At 39.5% G+C, this 6,368-nt stretch overlaps 1 long non-coding RNA gene across 1 annotated transcript; it reads right to left on the bottom strand.

Annotated features, from left to right (window-relative positions):
• Positions 1–2,439: 2,439 nt before the first annotated feature.
• LOC146662893 (uncharacterized) lies at positions 2,440–5,002 on the bottom strand. Its single transcript, XR_014912896.1, has 5 exons — positions 4,589–5,002; positions 3,852–3,942; positions 3,648–3,774; positions 3,414–3,491; positions 2,440–3,232 (listed from the first exon to the last, which is right to left on the bottom strand). It is a non-coding gene; the product is annotated as an uncharacterized LOC146662893 (long non-coding RNA).
• Positions 5,003–6,368: the final 1,366 nt, after the last annotated feature.

The following is a 6,368-nucleotide window of genomic DNA, read 5'->3' as shown; positions in this document are numbered from 1 at the left end:
AGAGGGCAAACTGACTTTTCTCTGGGCAACTCTGATAACCTGCTGAAGTGCTTTGTGCCGCTGTGCAGCTGGAAAACCACACACAGAGACGATGCGTCAGTAATCTTTCTATTGAGCAGCGATATCAGGATACCAGCAGTTTGAGGTGGATGTTGTTGGGGTTTTTGTTTTTGTTATCACACTCAGGAAATGAAGTCTTTGCTGGGCCTTATTCACCACCTCAGCTGTGTTAACACCACCGGTCAAGTCCGCCGTGATGTGGACTCCCAAAAACCAGGAAACTGAAACCTTCTCCATACACTTCCTGTTAACGAGTAATGGCTGAGTAACCTTTCCTTCTTCCTGAAGTCCACGATGAGCTCCAATGTCTTTGGTGAATTAAGAAGGAAGTTGTTGTCTCTGCATGACACCATCACTGATTCCAAGTCAATCCTGTAGGTGCACTGATCTTCCCCAAAGATGAGCCGCATCATCGTGGACATTTTTTATTACAGTTTTTCTCGATTGGTTTGGCCCATTTCTTGAAACCGAGTTGACTTTCTCAAAATAACATGGACAAATCTCCAAACCACCTTGCAATTGTTCACAACAGAATGTCATTTTTCATTGGTTTCATCAAATTGCTAATGCTTTAGTACATGTCTCAAGTGACTTTGTGCTTCTTTTCAAATGATTATGTACAAGTAGCTACAGTTAGCACAATGAGCCCACATTTAGCACATTTTCCAAATAAATAGATCTTGGCGATCTAAACTGATTAGTTGATTTTTCAGTGAAATGGTTACTCACTCCAAAACATATCAGCATGGTTTCATTGTGTAAGTCATCATATGCACAATTGTCTGTTCAACTGTCAAAATTAGTCAAAGATATAATACCATGAAAGTATGTCTTGGAACATTTGATAAAGTTATGACAGTACTTGACAATCAATCAGGTGAAATTAGAACTAACGAAGGAGCAGTTTCCCACATCTCAGATGACCAATCAAACAGGTTGTTTAGATACCTGACAGGTGTTGTCTATGATTATGACTGCTGCCAAAAGTATATAGACAGAGCTTGGCCCGGGGCCAGTTTCATTTGCAGTGTGAACATGGAAGCACCTCGCCAAGTACAACAGCAACTTCCTGCTCGAGGAAGAAGAAGAGGAAGAGGAGGAAGAAGAAGAGGAGGAGTGAGAATGCGTGGAGGAGTGAGAATGCGTGGAGGAATAGGGGGAAGAGGCCGAGGAGCACGGAGGCACCATGATGTCCCAGATGAAATCCGGGCCACCCTTATTGACCACGTTATAAACCATCGCCTCACAATGGCAGAGGCAGCCTAATGTGCCTCGGTCTACAGTCTCCTCCATCATCCAAACCTTTCGCAGGGAAAACAGGTACAGAACTATGCTATTGAACTATTCAGTGTTGGTGTGTGTGTAGGCCTAGAGTACTGTAATATCTTCATGTCATGTTATATGATACTATAAAAATGACAAAGAAAAAAAAATGGAGAAAATACTGTGAATAGTATTCCAGTCACTGTGCAGTGCATCACACTTTTAGTACCATAAAACAGCAGTACAATTACATTGGTAACTCATTTTGCAACAAATTCACAGTGTTGACCTTTGACTTGTATGTCTAGGATTGGACGACAGCCTCAAGTGGGTGGCAGAAGAAAACTTCTAAATGAACAACAAGAACGAGAAATATGCAACATGGTCATTGCAAATACTGCCATCACACTGAGACAGATTCGTAATGCAATCCTGCTAGACAATGTAATGTTCCAAAATATAAACTCTATCAGCATCTCCACAATAGACCGGGTACTGCAGAAACATCAGATGACCATGAAACAGATTTACAGGGTACCATTTGAGAGAAACTCTGACAGAGTGAAAGGGCTGCGGTACCAGTATGTGCATGTAAGTCAACTACTGGTTGTCTATCATTGTAACACTATTACAGTAAGACATGGTTACCACTGTTTTTTTGTTTTGCGTTATCCTTTTTACCTTCAGAACCCAGCTTTGTGTGACTAGAGCATTTTGCCTAGAAATTGTCTTCAGTTTTCCACTCCCTGTTTTTACAGTACTTTAGATCCTCCCTGCAGTATCTGTCTCTACTTGACTGATTACACAGCAAATTCTGGTCTTTGGAATAAACTCTCAGGGAGTTCAGATTAACTACATTTGAGTGTACATGCGTGACCATCGAATGAACTCTAGTGCAGAGTTAGAGTAACTCTTTTCCGGGAGTTGATTTTTCAACTCTTTATAGGAGTTAAAACTAAACTCTCACGGAGTGAAATTTCTACTACCATATAGAGTAAAATTTAACTCATAACTAGAGTTAAGTTTGATATTAACTCTTTTGTAGTGTTACTCATCAATTGAAAAAAGTTTTAGGTTTTTGGTGCAAATTACTACAAAAACACAATAGTGATTATTATGAATGTATGGATTTTATTTATCAAAAATAACATATTCAAATATGAATGCTGCATGGATTAACATACATTCTGTGTAACAGTACTGTAATAGCATAATATCCACCATTATTGGCAGCTAAACAGTTGAGGTCAGAAAGGCCTAACATTGGGCGAAAAGAAAAAAAAAAACAGAATTAAAGGAAAAAAATGACTACAGAATAAGCACTTCTTGTAATGCAGTGTTAACGTGAGGAAGACTCTGTAAAGTCTCCATCAAGCCAACAAATTAAGTAATGCAACTCTCTCACAGAACATAAAATTGTGAATCACACCCATATGACATTTGGGCATCAAAACATTTGAAATGTCCTACTTTCTCCCTTTCTAGGACCAGTATCTTCTTAAAAATGGTTTCATTTACCTGAAAAGCAGGACACTGATCATGGAAACACGTTTCATGGTTAACATGCATAACAAAAACAGAGAGAGAGCGAGAGAGAGAGAGCAAGTCTTATTACACACTACAGTTGCAGAGCAAACTACATGAAATACTATATTAAATTATTTTTCTCTAATCTGTTTTATCTTCGTGTTTAAGCTTTTTCAAGTAATGGCAACTAAAGAGTCAAGTATAAGTCAATTAAGTACTGTATCTACATTTCTTTCATGTATGCTGTCCAATAGAGGCTGAACCATTTGAAGTCCGGCATCACTTGTGTCACTGCTCTGACTGCTGGTGGTTGAGACAGACAATGTATCTGTTAGACTTGGAGAGGAGGGCTCTTCCATTTGTTGCTTCAGGACAGTCAAATCTGAGGGTGACAAATAAAAATATTAGAATACAAGGTATATACAATCAAAAACACAACACAACAAAGATACCATTTATGCACACAGGGCCAGTAAATTGCACGGTTTGATTAAATTATACTTTCTCCCAGGAGAACAGATGGTTATTTTGTATTTTATTATGGTAATATACAATTTACATACCACAAGGTGTGAGTGTCACATAGTGTGTTAGGTCTGAGCAGTCACGCAGCTTCTTGGATGATTGTGTTTCCAGGATGTCTGAAATGCATGTGATAAATCCAACTTACTGTTGAGCCATGAAAACAGCATTTTGTGATTGTTACCACAGGATATTAGACAAATTAAAAATGTTTATTTAAGAGTAACTGTACAAATCAAATCCTTCAAAATCTATCAGAGCATATATTTACTTACCTTCAGCTGTATAGATGACAAAACACACCTCTTTGACTGCTGCAAGTGCAGGAAAGATCCACCTCTATACCCTGCTCATCTGTGACTTTCAGTGCTGCATTTTCTGGTATGAGAAACTTCTGCTGCACTGAAGTAAAATCATCACTCAGTTACTAACAACATTATCATTTCCTCTTTAATGACTTAGTACAAACCATAACTTACCTGCTCTCACAAAATCTGTGAAGCTGACTTCTTCCAATTTTGCATATTTCTTTGTCTCTCTGTGTTTTACTTTTATCAACATCTTGGCCACCTACGGAAAAAAATACCTTTACTACTATGAAACACAACACAAGAAGAAGAGGTTGTTTATGGTAACTCTATGTAAACTGTGTATAACTTAATCAACGAACACTGTCTTACATTGAGTTAGCCTGTCCACACTAAATATTGCTTAAAATCTATTTAGCTAGGCTGGTTTAGCAGACAATGTGACTGCATGTTTGCTGTGTCCTTGTCTTTACAGTTCTGGAGACAGGGTTGTGTGCATGTCTCAGTGTGCAGCAGGACTAACTAACTGATGTTAATGGTACCTCAACATCTCATCAGTGCAGGCTGCACCTCTCTTTGGTTAAATACGGCCATTACCATGAGTCTAAACAGAATATTACTGTAGTTAGCTAACGTTAAATTAAACGTTGGTGTTAAAATTAAGAAATAGAAATAAACGTTTTCATTGACAACGTGAAATGTGTATCTTAAAATACAGTAAGATAAGTAAGTTAGCTAACTTTTGACTAGCATTAGCCTAGCTGCTATCTCCAAATCAGCATAACATACAGAAAACACATGTAGTGCTAGTTAGTTAACTTTATATTTTACTTGTGCATCCATGTAACTGAATATAAATAACATCACTACACTCACAGAAAATTCCAAAGTAAATAAAGTATTTTTACCTCCTACATGTCGGAGTCCAAGAAAGAAACACAGGCGCTGTAACGGTCGACAGACAAACAACACCAGCAATGTGTTGAATTAGACTCCTTAGCACCCAGTGAATGAACACCTAAATATTACACCGCTTTAGAGTACTCCCCAACACTGACTGTAGTATAAGGTGAAAAATAAACTCCCGGAATGTAACTCTTGCGCACTTTTATGCCTAACTCCAGAATATTTAACTCCAGTGATTTGCTGTGTAGATTTATTTCTATTCTATTGTAGAGAATAATGGCATTAGAAGGCAACGAAACCCCTCACATCCTAGTGTTCGTTGATGAAGCTGGCTTCAACCTGGCCAAAGGTCGAAGGCGTGGCAGTAACATCATTGGCCACCGAGCCACTGTGGATGTCCCAGGCCAGCGAGGAGCAAATATAACAATGTGTGCCGCTATATCAGAAAGAGGTGTGGCCACACACATTCCCAGTTTAGGGCCCTACAATACACAAAAGCTCCTCAATTTTTTGGACCACCTTTATACTGATCTGATCCCAGAAAATGAGAGAGGTGAAGAAGGACCTCAGCTACCACATTATGTCATTGTGTGGGATAATGTGAACTTCCACCGCGGCCCACGCATCAGAACCTGGTTCACCACCCATCCCCGGATGCTAATGGAGTTTCTTCCACCTTACTCTCCTTTCCTAAATCCAATTGAGGAGTTTTTTTCAGCTTGGAGGTGGAGGGTGTATGAGCATCAGGCTCAAGACCAGAGGGCCCTGCTGCATGTGAGGACATCACAGGGGATCAATGTAGGGGATGGTTGAGACATTCACACCGTTTCTTCCCTCGCTGCATCGCAAGAGAAAATATCCGTTGTGATGTGGATGAGAATTTATGGCCTGACAGAGAGCAGCGCGTCGATGGCCAGGGGGATGAGGATGGTGGCCAGGAAAGAGAGGGTGACAATGGCGACCACTGAAAATATTACTGTACTATAGTTCTGAAACTTTATGTACAGTATGGTAGGCTAGAGTTTGTTTGTTTTTTGTTTGTGTTTATGACTGTTCACATTTACAGAATCCTGTATATGTTTTCTTTTCACAGTATGTTCTCTAATGTTAACATTTCTTTGTACGAATAAAAATGTTTACAGTTTCCTTGAGTATGAGTGGTTTATTGGAGGCTGATTTTACTGTAAAGTCTTTTAGTTTTATTCATAGTGGTATTCTGTTGCTAGACCTGTGCCTCAGTGACAAAACGTCTAAGCATTTTGACTTGCAGTGCTTAAACAATGCCAAAGGTACAATGCATTTTGGGGGCATTGACTATTTATATGGGAAGGATATTTAGTTTTGACACATGGATAAACTCTTTTGGGAGAGATATGAGCTTTTGCAGGGGATCCATGGTGTTGTGCTAAACCATCCAGGTTATTTTGACAAAAGCACTAAATGAATGCACATGTGCCAAGGCAATTGAGAAGGATCTGTGCTATTTTGACTGTACTGACCTTTTATATGGGAAAGGAATATGCTTTTGAAGCATGGACGAAGAGTTTGGGGAAAGATATTTGATTTTGCTAGTGAGCTATAATGTTGGGCAGAACTGTAAGTGTCATGAACCGAAGTTCCGTGCGCAAGCTGGACCCAGAAGCAGAACACACACACCAGGGTAGGAGGGAATAAAGAAAGCAAATTTATTATAACTAAAGGTGTCCCGTGAGGGTAGCCGAAAAAACAATGTATGGAACCAGAAGAAACCGAGGGACTGGGGAGGTGAACTGCGCAGGGAAC

The sequence above is a fragment of the Rhamphochromis longiceps genome, linkage group LG8 (assembly GCF_057381845.1).
Source record: "Rhamphochromis longiceps isolate RC_006_pf linkage group LG8, R_longiceps_female_GT1.1, whole genome shotgun sequence".
NCBI lineage: Eukaryota > Metazoa > Chordata > Actinopteri > Cichliformes > Cichlidae > Rhamphochromis > Rhamphochromis longiceps.
Note: the sequence above shows the minus strand (reverse complement) of the source record. Positions and strands in the feature narration are given on the sequence as shown.